The following is a 14,561-nucleotide window of genomic DNA, read 5'->3' as shown; positions in this document are numbered from 1 at the left end:
TGCAAAGGGAAAGTAGTCGCAGCAGAGATTCAAAATGTTAACTACCCCTCTGCCTCCAGTGATGCTGCTTGACCTCCTGAGTTCCTCCAATAGTCACTTTACTTCCTAGTCTACGGCAAGCAAGATCAATGGAAATCAAAAAAAAAATCTGCAAATGCTAGGAAATTTATAACATTTCCGCTCAGGATCTGTCGTTGGAAGCTTAGTATTATGTTTACTCAGTGGGACAGTGACAGAGCTCATGTTTACCCTTAAAAAGGAAGTGTCATGATGGTCACTCGCAAGGACTGGAACCCAGGAACGGAGGACAGCAGAGTCTGTCATGGTCAGCGCCGGCAATGAGGAGTGGAGCAATGGCAGATTCCCCATGAAGAATCGCAAACAAGAAATTAGACATAGAAGTGTATCGGAGGCATGACTGAGCAGCACCACAAAACAGATCATTCTCCACAAACACAAAGACTCTGCTAAAGTGCAAAAATAATCATAGAATGCAGGAAACCCATGCCAGTCGCAATTAACTTGACAAGATTAAACAGAAAGCACCAGGGTCTACTGGCTTTAACAAATAGTACAAACAGATACTTGAGAAACCTTGAACCTCAATGTTCTACAGCAAGGCAAAAGGCTCATGACAGAAAGTGAAGAATGGAAAATACTCAGCAGTTCAGGCAGCATTTGTGAGAAGTTATTACCCTTTGGCTATCAGCTCCTGAATCAGTGTGAATAACTTCACTCACCTCAACACTGAACTGATTCCATAACCTATTGTTTCACTTTCAAGGACTGTACTGTGATGTATGTTCACTGTCCAAGGCTGGGGTGGGGGGGGGGTTCTTTTTTATTGCCATGCTCAGCTTTCCAACAGCAGCTGAAACTTCTAGAGATCAAAATGTTGTTTTTGAGTAAAATAAACTGCCAAACAATACTCTTTGTTTAGCTTCATGTCATAAATGTGAGCCAGTCTTCAGCACCTAATGTAAATGGCATGCAACAATCAGCCTGAAGTTGAAAGAATAGCTTTGCAAATAAACACACTGTCTAAAAAGCTCTGGTTCAACTGCTCAAGAGATGCAGTGTAAGACATTGGATTGTATAATTAGGTTTGTTTCAAACCAGACAACACTGGGTAATTGTTTAGTTAAAGGAAGCTTGCAGACTAAATTGATAACATCAATTAGCACTTCTAAAAAGTTAAAATGATTAAAAATAAATGCTTAGCTAATAGTTGGTTTAAAATAATTGGTTAATAGTTGAAGGGTTATGTGCTCAAGGAGTCAGTTTCAAGGTATTAATTGTGGTAATCTGAGGACTGTCTCTATAAGCTTTTAGATAGTTTTGTGTAAAAAGGTATCTGAAAACAATATCATGTGCGTGCAAAAGGGGCAGAGAAACAGTATAAATGTAGAGGGTAGTCAGGCTTATTAGGAACAGCAAGAAGAAAGTCAGAAACACGTAGTGAACTAGAATCCATTTCTCTGTCTTTGATTTCTAGGACAGACAATTTGCTCATCAGCATCATTAATATGTCCGTCCAATTTATAGGATTTGCTCCTGTGCTTTGGTATCCTTTTGTGTTTTAGAAATTGTTCATAATTTAGAAATCTTTTTTTAAGCTAGAAAGCTTCTGTGAGTTTTAAGAATGCTGTGAGAATTTAGACGTGTATCACTAGAAATAGATTAACTGTCACAAACAAGAGAAAGTCTGCAGATGCTGCAAATCCAAAGCAACACACACAAAATGCGGGAGGAACTCAGCAGGCCAAGCAGCTTCTATGGAAAAGAGTACAGTCAATGTTTCAGGCCGAGACTCTTCAGCAGGATGAAGAGTCCTGCTGAAGGGTCTCAGCATGAAACCTCAGCTGTTTACTCTTTTCCAGAGCTGCTGTCTGGCCTGCTGAGTTCCTCCCGCATTTTGTGAACTGTGATTAAACTATTTCGTTAGCTAGAAGTATCCTCTCCTTGATAGAGGGAGGGGGACTCACTGCTCAAATAGTGGGTATAGGCAGCTAACCTCACTGTGGAGAATAAACAAGGAAGTGAACTAGTTTAGAACTCCTCGGTCAGCAAACCCAATACAATCACATGGTCTGCTCAATCCCAGGAATTAATATCTACTGTATGTGCTGTACACTATCCAGAACTTCTTCAGTCACTAAGACCAAAACTAGATGAAGTTCTCCAAATCTGATGCCCCTCCATCAAATTCTAGTGAAGCTTCATCTTTTTGCACATTAACCTCTTTGCAATAAATGACAAAGCATTGCTTGCCTTTTTAATTGCTTGTTGCACCTTCATGTTTACTTTCCTAGTTTCCTAAACCAACATATACTAATCTCTCTGGGCACCAACATTTACTGGTAGTTTACATAGGAAAATATTTATTTATTTATTGAGATACAGCGAACAATAGGCCCTTCTGGCCCTTTAAGCCATGCTGCCCAGCAATCCCCTGATTTAACCCTAGCCTAATCATGGAACAATTTACAATGAACAATATACCTATCAACTGGAAAGTCTTTGGACTGTGAGACGAAACCCACCTGGCCATGGGGAGAGTGTATAAACTCCTCACAGGCAGCTATGGGAATTGAACCCAGGTTGCCTGTATTGTAAAACATTGTGTGAACCCCTATGCTACCATGCTGCCCCAACCTACTCCCTAATCAACTAAAGAGATTCAGCATGTGCCCGTTGACCCTCGCCAATTTTTATTGAAGCACCATAGAAAGGATCCTATCCAGCTGCATTATGGCTTGGCATGGGAACCGCTCTACACTACTGTGGCCCCCCCATGTTCTTCCTACTGCATCGAAATAACTTCACATTATCTAACCATCTTGCATATATTGCTTTGTAGAATTACTGGGAGAGAAATCATGACTTCTTGCTTTGCCTCAAAGACACAAATCCTAGGTTGTACCCACATACTGCCTTGCGTATATTATTTCCACCATTGAGCACAGCCTCACGATTCAGACAGAAATTTTAGCAAATCAGCTCTGTGAATAATTTCAAAGGTCCGTAACAGACATCATGAGTTACTATGATGGAAAAAATACGAGCAGCACTGAAATTCAATGGCATGCGGACATCAATGCATCAATGTCCCAATTAGGAACATTTTGCTTAAACCTTCTGGTTTAAGAAGCCCACCAACTACTTATCAGTGGCAATCAAAACAAAGAAAACTACTAACTATTTTATTAATTGCATTCACTGCTAAGAGTGGAGAGGTGAGGCAGAGTAGAGGCATCCCTGAGACCCGATGTTTGACTGATTTAAGCACCGGGCTGAATTGGAAAAGTCAGTAATGGCCTAAATCGTGGTAGTGGGGTCCAGGCTCCAGAGTGGTCCAAGAGCAAGGAAAGTCTGGATGATTTAAGCTCTGGGCCAGATTGGAAAGGTCAGGTGTCATGACTGTAGGCGAGGGACAGGCTGGTTCTGCCTGGTTCTGCTCAGTACTCCATGACGTTTACTCAGCTCTGCACTGAACTGAAGCTGTGGCATGCACCGGTCACAGTGATGCCTGGCTTCATGTCTTTTGTACAACTCCAGTTCTGAATGCAATTTTGCATACTTTTATTGTTTGCATGATTTGTTTATTTTTCCCTCCCTGCTCATTTGACAGTCTTTTTTTAAGAACCCTTTTGGGTTTCTTTGTTTCGTAGCTGCCTGTAAGGAGACAAATCTCAAGGTTGTGTAATGTATTCGTACTTTGATAATGAATGTACTTTGAACATTGAACTTTATATATATATCACTAAACCTACCTTAGGGTGTGCTTCTTGAATTATTGGGAGTCATAAATTAAGGTCCTAGATGGCTCAATATTGCTTCAAATTCCAATTGGTAAGTTGGGGCTGACAATATAATTAGGTGATTGGATGAAGCTCACCAAGTGTCAGATGTGCAAAGTTGTATCACACAGAGAAGTGGCTGGTCCAATTTAACAATGTAACACACACAAAGCACTGGAGGAATTCAGTCAGGCAGCATCTATGGAGAGGATAGAATGTCTATGCTACCCTGAGCTGCTGAGTTCTTCCAGCGCTTTGTGTGACATGTGATGTGAGGTGTCCTCTGCAGTGAAAAAGGTACAAAGTCTCTCTATTCTTTGTCATTGCTCCTGTCATTTAATTTTGCAATTCTCTTTCTTTCAAAGTTCAAAGTAAACTTTATTATTAAAGTATGTAAATGTCACCATATACTACCATGAGATTCATTTTCTTGCAGGCATTCACAGTAGATACAAAGAAAATGCAATGGAATCAATGAAAAACTACACACCCACACAAATACCCAATGCACAAAAGAAGACAAACTCTGCAAATACAAAAAAGAACAAATAATAATAATAATAAATGAATAATAAATAATATTGAGAACATGAATTGTTGAGTCCTTGAAAGGGTGTCCATAGGTTGTAAAATCAGTTCAGAGTTGAGTTAGATGAACCACGCTGGTTTAGGAGCCTGATGGTTGAAGGGTAATAACTGTTCCTCAACCTGGTAATCATAGAGTCATAGAAAGATACAACACAGAAACAGGCTCTTTGGCCCATCTAATTCATGCTGTACCATTTAAACTGCCTACTCCCATTGATCTACACTGGGAAAACAGCCCTCCTTACCCTTACCATCCATGTACCTATCCAAACCTTGCTTAAATGTTGAAATCAAGCTCGCATGCACCACTTGTGCTGGCAGCTCGTTCAACCTTATTTACATCTTTCCGGCAGGTAGGTGACCAAAGCTGCACACAATACTCCAAACAAGAGAAAACTGCAGGTGCTGGAAGTCAAAGTAATGCACACAAAATGCTGGAGGAACTCAGCAGGCCAGGCAGCAACTACGGAAAAGAATAAACAGTGGACATTTCAGGCCGAGACCTTGCATCAGGACTGGAAAAAAGAGATGAGGTCAAAGCAAGAAGGTGCGGGGGTGGGGGGGGGGGGGGAAGAGAGGAAGAAGTAATGTATGTAGTGGTGGTGGGGAAGATTAATGAGTGGACGTGTTGATTAGCCTGACAGTCCCTTTTCTGGAGATGCCTGTCTCACATTCCTGAAGAGCACACTGACTAGATGTTCCACACCTCCTCTATAAAACAGAAAAAAGTTGACCAGATCAAACTTTCCCACTCAGTTCAGAGATTTAACAACTTGGGCTCATAGTTTCACTAAAGAGCCAGCTTCTTTTCAACCCTACTTCCTACTGAGATCATGGGACTGATGAACTTCATCTCAAGTTTCAGAGCTCCTGAACCTCATCCTGTCCAACAACTTCCTCATTATTTAAAATCTGTCTGCCCTTAAACAGCAGCCTTTAAAAGCTATCATGCATCATCAATCTCTGACTCATTCCGGTGCTCTATGCAGATTCAGGCCACTCTACATCAATTTCCTGCAAGCCATCACTGGAGTGTATCAGTACAGAACGCTTCCTGTGGAGTAGAATAAAACACAAGTGGGGAGCTAAAGAGTTACCATAGTCTTTTCCCTTGTTGGTTACTCAGCAATAGTCATTGGGTTTGTACTAATCCACCTCAGTGGACATGGCTCCACACCCACTATGTCAGCCCAATGTTCCTCCTTCTGAATATGCTAAAAGTTAAACATTTCATGCTCTCCTTGTCAAACAGATTTAATATCTGGTTTTCTGCCCCACTTGCTGAGAAATGTCTTTGCTGGAAGAAGCGTGCATTTGTTTGGAATGAGAGAAGCAGCTCCCTGTGGTGACATCGGGGAATTGTGGTATGGAAGGAGAGGACCAGTATGCTGTTTCAGGAACATCAGCCAGGAATGCACGAAATTGGACTCCACATCAATCAGAGCAAGGGTAATTCCCCAGGGGAGTATTTCAGTTGTTCCAACGTGGCCGAGTCTGGGAAACACATAGCTGCCTTGTAAGCTGGTTTCTTTGTCCTTGTCTTTATTAGCGATTCATGTTTACAGTGGTTTAAGCATTGATTCCAAATTATGGGAGCTGTTGCTAAAACACATAAAAACCAGATGGTGGTGAGTTCCTTTTTAAATCCTGTGATGTAATTTCTGACAGGACAAGCCCAGTAGGTATAGGGGCTTGGTTATTTCTGCAATGGAGATTTAATGAAACAGCCATCTGTTTATTTAAGGTGCAGTGAACAGACTTTGTTTTCAGTCCCTCTCTCCACCTTCTCTCAGCTCATCTGGCCATCCAGAAACCCCCTCCAATGTATCCTAAACACAATCCAGACTTCACATCATTGCACGAGGGACCACTTCGTCGAACACCTCTGCACCGTTTGCTGCAAGTGGGACTTCCCAGTGGTCAAACATTTTAATTCCCATTCCCATTCCTGTTTCCGACATGTCAGTCCATGGCCTCCTCTTGTGCCAAGAAGAGACCACCCTCAGGACAAAGGGGCAACAACTTATATTCCATCTGGATAACCTCCAATCTGATGGCACGAACATTGATTTCTCTTGGTAAACAAATTCCCACCCCCCCTCCCCACTTCTTCTATTTACTCTGACCTTTAATCCTCTTCTCACCTGCCTATTACCTCCCCCTGGGTACCCTCCTTCTTCCCTTTCTCCTGTGATCCCCTCTCCTCTCCTATAGGATTCCTTCTTCTCCAGGCCTTGACCTTTCCCATCCAGCTGGCTTCACCTACCACCTCCCAGTTAAGCTCCTTCCCTTCGCACCACCTTTGTTATTTTGGCACCTCTCCCCTTCTTCTCAATCCTGAAAAAGGGAATTGGATGGCAGAGGGGAAGAAGCTGTTCCGGAATCGCTGAGTGTATGCCTTCAGGTTTCTGTATCTCCTACCTGATGGTAACAGTGAGAAACGGGCATGCCCTGGGTGCTGGAGGTCCTTAATAATGGACGCTGCCTTTATGAGACATCACTCCTTGAAGATGTCCTGGGTACTTTGTAAGCTAGTACCCAAGATAGAGCTGACTAAATCTACAACCCACTGCAGCTTCTTTCAGTCTTAATCAGTAACCCCTCCCCCCATACCAGACAGTGATGCGGACAGACCTCCCTGCCTGAAAGGCTTTTATTCTTTCACCCACATGACTGGTCACTCATTCTTACCTCTTGGGAGTTAATGTGCTCCTTTCAAGTACACCAAACTGCAGAATCACCAAGCATTCCTAACCCCGATACTTTCAAATGACATCTATCAGAATGACCGCCAGCTGGCTTCCTTCCTCTTGGTTCCTGACCCTTCTCCAAGCTTCTGTCTCGGCCACCCAATTACCATACACTATAGTCCACCATTTTAAAGTACTGAGATGCATCTCAAAGTGCAAAGGGCAGAGCTACATTTACCAGAAGCATTGCCTCACAAAGAGAAGCCAGTTCACATTGAGATTCAGTCGTAGATATTCCTTGCACAACATTTCTGGAGACCATGCCAATATGAATTTCCTAAGAATAGTTTATGTAAGCATGTGCTTTGCCAAACCCCTAAGCTCTAGAACTCCTTTCCTAAAACCATTGTGTTCCACTCAGGTAGAAAACATGCCTCCCATCAATATCTTATTCTATGGCTCGTAGTTATATTTTACTTGAAAATAATTCGGAGAACAACTTTTATGGTGATTTCGTACATTAAAGGGACTTTATAACTTTTGCAATGTGAGCAAAATCACCAGAGAAAGAGACTGAAACTAGTGGATATAAAGTGATTTATTCAACAAAAACAAGCAGCTGGCATCATACTGAGGCCTTTTTGGAGGAAGAGGCCTGTTGGACCCAGTATTACATGACATTTTCTTTGCCAAAGATCAAAGAACAATTCTATATTTACAATGTATCTACAGTGTTTCCTTTGAATTACATATAACTTCCACACCTCACTCCAGACACCCAAGGTGAATTTTAATCGACACTGTCTGGTTTTTCAATTAACTGCTGTTCACAGCTCTTGGAACCAATTGTCCAGAGCTGCATTTTAAACTTAGTCAGGTCTAAAAACTGGTTGCTGTAGTTAGTTGCTAAAGTTAATATTTTGCGATACACCCTAAGACCAGAATATGACCTAACATAAACAAAGAACAGTGCAGCACAGTATGGGCCCTTTGGCCCACAATCTTGCACCACAATCTTGCACAATCTATATAAACCTACTCCACAATCAGTGTAAACTTCTCCTGCTTCGTATACCACAATATTCCATTTTTGTCCTACGTCCATCTCCCTATCTAGGAGTCCCTATTGATTAAAGCAGAGTAGTGGATATGGTGTATATGAGTTTTAGTAAGACATTCAATGGTAAGCTCATTCAGAAGGTCATGAGGAATGGGAACAAGGGAAACTTGGCTGTGTGGATTCAGAATTGGTTTGCCCACAAAAGGCAAAGGGTGGTAGAAGACTGGGGTGTATTCTGCATGGAGGTCAGTGACTAGTGGTGTTCTGCAGGGATCTGCACTGGGAGCCCTGCCATTGTAATTTTTATAAATGACTTAGATGAGGAGGTGGAAGGCTGGGTTGGTAAGTTTGCAGAAAGTTTGGCGCTGTTGTGGATAGTGTAGAACAATGCCATAGGTTACAATGGGACACTGATAGGATGCAGAGCTAATTTGAGAAATGGCAGATGGAATTCAAATCAGAAAAGTGTGAAGTAATACACTTTGGAAGGTCAAAATTGATGGCAGAGTACAAAGTTAATGGCAGGAATCTTAGCAGTGTGGAGGAACAGAGGGATTTTGGGGTCCAAGTCCATACATCTCCCAAAGTTACAGCACAAGTTGATAGGGTGATTAAGAAAGCATTTGGGGTGTTGACCTTCATTAGTCAGAGGGATTGGGTTCAAGAGTCGCAAAGTAATGTTGCAGCTCTATAAAACCACACGGAGTACTATGTTTATTTCTGGTTGCCTCATTATAGGAAGGATGTGTAAGTTTTAAAGAGACTATAGAAGAGATTTACCAGGGTGCAACCTAGACTAGAGAACATGTCTAATGAGGAAAGTTTAAGTGAGCTAGGACTTATCTCTTTGGACCAAAGGAGGACGAGAAGGCACTTGATAGACAGGTATAAGATGATATGAGGCATATATCAAGTAGACAGCCAGCACCTTTTTCCCAGGACAGAAATGGTTAATAATGACAGAGCATATTTTTAATGTGATTGGAGGAAAGTATAGGGGAGATGTCAGAGGAAGGTTTTTTTTTAACACAGAGAGTGGTGGCTGCATAGAGCACAGTGCTGGAGGTGGTGTCAGAGACAGAAAGATTAGGAACAGTTGAGATGCTTAGATAGGCATATGGATGAAATAAAAATGGAGGGATATGTGGGAGAGACGGGTTAGATTGACCTTGGAGTAGGTTAAAATGACACAGCATCGTGGGCTGAAGCACATTCCTGTGCCGTACTGTTCTATGTTGTGTTTTTATCAGCCTTGACCACCACTGCTGCTAGTGCATCCCAAACATCTGCCACTCACTGTGAAAAATCTGACATCTCCCCTTAAAATTTCCTCCACTCACTTTAAACTGTTCCTCTGGTATTGCCCATTGTTGCCCTGGGTAAAAGGCTCTGGCTGTCCTCTCTGTCTATGCCTCTCATAATTTTATACACCTCCATAGAGTCACCTCTCATCCTCCTTCATTTCAAAAAGAAAAGCCTCAGCTCGCTCAACCTTTCCACATAAGGCAAGTTTTCCTAGTGAATCTCTTCTGCACTCTCTCTAAGGTTTTCACATCTGTCCTGTAACGAGACAACCACAATGGAACAAAATACTCCAAACAGGGGTTGAACCAATTTTATACATCTGCAACTTTGCCTTGCAGCTTTTGAACTCACTTCCTGAGACTTCACATCTTCTAAACCACCCTATCGACTTGTTCAGCAACTTTGAGGGATCTACAGATGTGGCCTCTAAGACACCTCTGCTCCTCCACGTTGCTAAAAATTCTTCCACTCTGCCTTCAAGTTCAATTTTATAAATGAATGTCATTGCTTGTTGTACGTTTCAGTTTCTTACTTCGTTCAATAATGCATTGCACATCAAGGCATCTACTTTTGTCTGCAGTTGCCCCTCAAAGATGATTTTTCATTATGAAGCACTTTGGGTAACTAGAAGATCCCTTCTGCAAGTAAAGTCATTTCTGTTAACAGTAGTGTAGTGTGCATGTAAGGATGCTCTTAACCAACTATTTACCGTGCTGGGTATGAATGACTTAGTCTCTTAATTATGGTTACAGGAGTGATGCCTCTCACTTACTCGTTGGTGAGTGAGGGAGAGCCTGTGTGATGTCAAACTGTTGGGATGAACAGTAGTTTTTTTTTAATGGACTCTAGATCATTGTCTCTTTGGGAACTTTGCTATTGCTTGCAATGGGTGGCTGACACTTTCTGCTGAAACAAGTGGGGGGAAGGGTTGATGCTTTTGTTGTTGTCTGTGTATGGGAGAGGAGAGTGGAGGGCTTTGGGGTTCTAACATTTTTCTACCATTCATTCTTTGGGTTTCTTTCTTCTGTTTTGTGGACGTCTGTGAAGAGTAAGAATTTCAGGTAGTATACTATATACATTCTCTGATATTAAATGGAACAAGTGAAGGATAAAGATTAGCTTTATTTGTCACATATACATAAAATGCATCTGTGATCTGTATTTGTCTAAGCACTTCTGTCTAATTGTGCCTATTTCAGTAACCGAGATTAAAGTTATCATATCAACAAGGATGATACTGAGCAGACCACAGGTTTCGCACATCTCCAGTGCGAACATAGCTCACTAAACCTTATTGTACATCTTTGGAATGTGGGAGGAAACTGGAGCACCTGGAGGAAACCATGCGGTCACGTGCTCCTTGCAGACAGCAGCAGGAATCGAACCTCAATCTTATAGCGAGCACTGCAAAGCGATTGTGTTAACCACTATGCCCCTGTGATGCCCTTATGAATAATAAACCCCTATTGAACCCATGAGCCATAAGGGATTGTACACGTGATTGGGACACAAATTCTATACATTTGAAACATCAAGCTCCTAGATTCAGCCCTTTTTTTAGTTATATTGAATTGTTATAGAATTACCAATGTTGGTTATACATATAAGTATATATATATATAGTTGCCATTACTGAGAAATATATGTTTGGGAAGCTGAAAGGTCTGAAGGTAATAAGTCATCTGGACTAGATGGACTACATTCAGAGTTTGGAAAGAGGTAGCTGAAGAGATTGTGGAGACATTAGTAATGATATTTCAACAACCACCAGATCCTGAAATTGTTCCAGAGGACTGGAAAATTGCAAAAGTCACTCCACTCTTTAAGAAGGGAGGGAGGCAGGAGAAAGGAAATTATAGACGAGTTAACCTGACCTCAATGGTTGGAAAGATATTGTAGTCCATTATTGAGGATGAGATTTCAGAGTACTTGGAGGCACATGATAAAATAGGCAATGTCAGCATGGTTTCCTTCAGAAGAAATCTTGACTGGTAGATCTATTGGAATTCTTTAAGGAAATAACAAGCAGGATAGGCAAACAAGAGTCAGTGGATGTTGTATACAGTACTTGGATTTCAAGAAGGCTTCTGACAAGGTGTCACACAAAAGGCTGCTTAACAAGAGCATATGGTATTACAGGAAGGATATTAGCATGGATAGAAGATTGCTGACTAGCAAGTCAAAGAGTGGGAATAAAGGGCGCTTTGTCTGGTTGGCTGCTGTTGACTAATTGTTTCCACAGGAGTTGGTGTTGGGACAGCTTCTTTTCATGTTATATGTCAATGATTTGGATAAAGGAATTGATGGTTTTGTGGCCAAGTTTGCAGACGATATGAAGATAGGTGGAGGGGCATCTAGTGTAAAGGAAGTGTGTCTACAGAAGGACTTAGATTTGGAGAAAGGACAAAGAAGTGGTAAATGGAAATATATAATCATGTACTTTGTTAGAAGGAATAAGCAGGGGAAAATTCAAAATCAGAGGTTCGAAGGCACTTAGGAGTCCTCATGCAGGTTGAGTTAGTAGTAACAAAAGCAAATGCAATGTTAGCTTTCATTTCAAGAGGATTAGAATATAAAAACAAGTATTTAGTGCTGAGGCTTTATAAGGCATTGGTCAGACCATGCTTGGAATATTGTGAGCAGTCTTCAGCCCTACTTCTACGAAAGGCTTTGGAGAGGGATCCAGAGAAGGTTCATGAGAATGATTCTGGGAATGAAAGGTTGAGCATTTGATAGGTCTGGGCCTGTACTCACTGGAGTTTAGAAGAATGAGAGGGTTTCTTATTGAAACGTATCAAATATTAAAAGGTCTAGATAGAGTGGATGAGGAGAGAATGGCTCCTCTGGTGGGGGAGTCTAGGACTAGGGATACCCACTTATAACAGAGATGAGGAAGAATTTCTTTAGCCAGAGGGTAGTGAATCTGTGGAATTTATTGCCACACTCTTTGGAGGCCAAGTCACTGAGTATATTTAAAGTGGAGTTCGACAGTTTCTTGATTAGTCAGGATGTCAAAGTTACAGGGCGAAGGCAGAAGGATGGGGTTGAGAAGGATAATAAATCAGCCATGATGTAATGGCAGAGCAGACTCAATGGGCTGAACGGCTTAATTCTGCTCCTCTGCTTTCTGGTCTAACTGTTAGAAGAGACTTTTAACCTTGGTTACTGAAATAGGCACATATAGACAGAAGCATTTAGACACACACACACACACATATCCAGCACAATAGAGCTCCATGTCTCATATTACCACTTAATGTTCATCTGCAATAATGAGGAGGGAGGCTAATAAACTCTTGAAATCATTAAAACGATGAGCATTTGCTTTGATAAACAAATTGCTAAAGAGATGCTTTCAGCGGTTTCTAGGCTTTATTACTTAGGACCACTCTGACCTGCTTCCCTGAATCCTTCGCCAGCCAGTTCCCTCCTACACAAATCATTGACACAAAACCCTAAACGTACCCCTCCACTTAAAGAGAAGCAGACACTGTTTACTTTAAGCGGGTGTTTGTCCAATCAGAAGTAAAAGAACCACGTTTACGTGGGCGACAGTTTACTGTTTACAACATCAGACTGACTTCAGCACTCGGAACAATAATGGAAGAATTGGGAAACTGCTGCAGAGGGAGAAAAGGACAGAATATAAATAAATAAAGTAGGAAAAAAATATAAAAACAAGATGGGGAATATGATATAATCACAGAAGAAAAAGCAGCTAAGACTGACCCACTGAATTTCTGGGAAGAAGGAGTTGTGATATAACAGAATGGGCCTGTGCTCACTGAAATTAAGGAGATGTGATCTTTTTGATACAGAGCTTTACAACGTGGATATTTACCTGGTAGTGAGAGGAGGTTGATCAAAAGTCTGGAGCTAGAAGAAAATTAATCGCCCTTCATGGTTCAGGAATAGTTATTACCCTTCAACCATCAGGTTCCTGAATTGACTTGGATAACATCACTTCCTTCAACACTAAATTAATTCCACAACCTATGGACCCACTTTCAAGGACGCTACAACTCACATTCTCAGTATTATTTATTTACTTGCATCTTATTACTATTAATAGCAAGAAGATTTGTGCAGTTGGCCTGTTTTTGCGTATTGGTTGTTTGTCAGGGTAGTGCATGATTAAGTGGAACCAGAAGTTTTTGCGGACCCAGGTGACTTCTTCCAGTTCATCCGTGAAACAGTTTAATTTCTTCTCTTTGTATGTCTTTTTTTTCTTTTTAAGGTGGCTGGGGTCCTGCCAGAGTCCATGATCTACAGCTGCAGTTCTCAAACTGCAGTTCTTCATGGCGGAAGGTTCTTGCTCTTGGAACTCGCCAAGCAGCCTGGTGTTTCAGTACCTGCAGCTGCAGCCTGGAAAGACATGTACCCTTGGGACGCGGTCCAGTGGATGACCCGATTTTTTGCCAAAGTCACTGACTGGAGCATCGTGGGAGATTGTAACATCGAGACTACAGGCCACGTACGGTGCTTTGGAAGAAGGACCTCAAGTCAGGGAACTCAAATTAGCGACGTGACAGATTGTAACATCGAAACAGCGAGCTGTTGGCCTCCGTCTCGTCTGTTGCAGGAGCGATATCTCTCTCTCCCTCGCTCTGGGGAATCTAATGTTTTTCTGCCATTCATTCTTTGGGGTTTTTGTTCCACTTCATGGATGTCTGTGAAGATTATGAATTTCAGGTTGTATACTGTATACATTCTCTGATATTAATTATTTTGAACTTTGAAAGAATTATTTCTCTGAGAGATTTATGAATCTTTGGAATCCTCTTCAAAGAGATGTGGATGCTAAGTTATTGCACATTGATGTCTCTGTACATCCTTCCTTGAATATAGGGACCAAAGCTACACACAGTACTCCAGATCTGGATTATCAAACCTTGTGAGACAGAGGCACTATTTTCATAATCTTGAACTCCAACTCCTTTGCATGGGTTAACTTACCAAAGGCCTTTGAATTGACCCCATAAACTCTGTTACATGTGCAAGCACTAGTAATCCCCTCCACCATCATTTACAACATATACTCAGTGGCCACATTATTAAGTACACCTGCACATTAATGCAAATATTAAATCAACCAATCATGTGACAGCAACTTGATGC

General features: G+C 41.6%; 1 long non-coding RNA gene across 1 annotated transcript in view; it reads right to left on the bottom strand.

Annotated features, from left to right (window-relative positions):
* Positions 1 to 14,081, bottom strand: part of LOC132405880 (uncharacterized) — a 36,596-nt gene extending 22,515 nt beyond the window's left edge. The window contains exon 1 of the long non-coding RNA XR_009515990.1: positions 13,285 to 14,081. This is a non-coding gene — a long non-coding RNA (uncharacterized LOC132405880). The remainder of the gene's footprint in view (positions 1 to 13,284) is intronic.
* Between the last annotated feature and the right edge of the window lie 480 nt (positions 14,082 to 14,561).

The sequence above is a fragment of the Hypanus sabinus genome, chromosome 16, assembly GCF_030144855.1.
Source record: "Hypanus sabinus isolate sHypSab1 chromosome 16, sHypSab1.hap1, whole genome shotgun sequence".
Classification (NCBI taxonomy): domain Eukaryota; kingdom Metazoa; phylum Chordata; class Chondrichthyes; order Myliobatiformes; family Dasyatidae; genus Hypanus; species Hypanus sabinus.
This window is presented reverse-complemented; position numbering and strand designations above follow the sequence as displayed.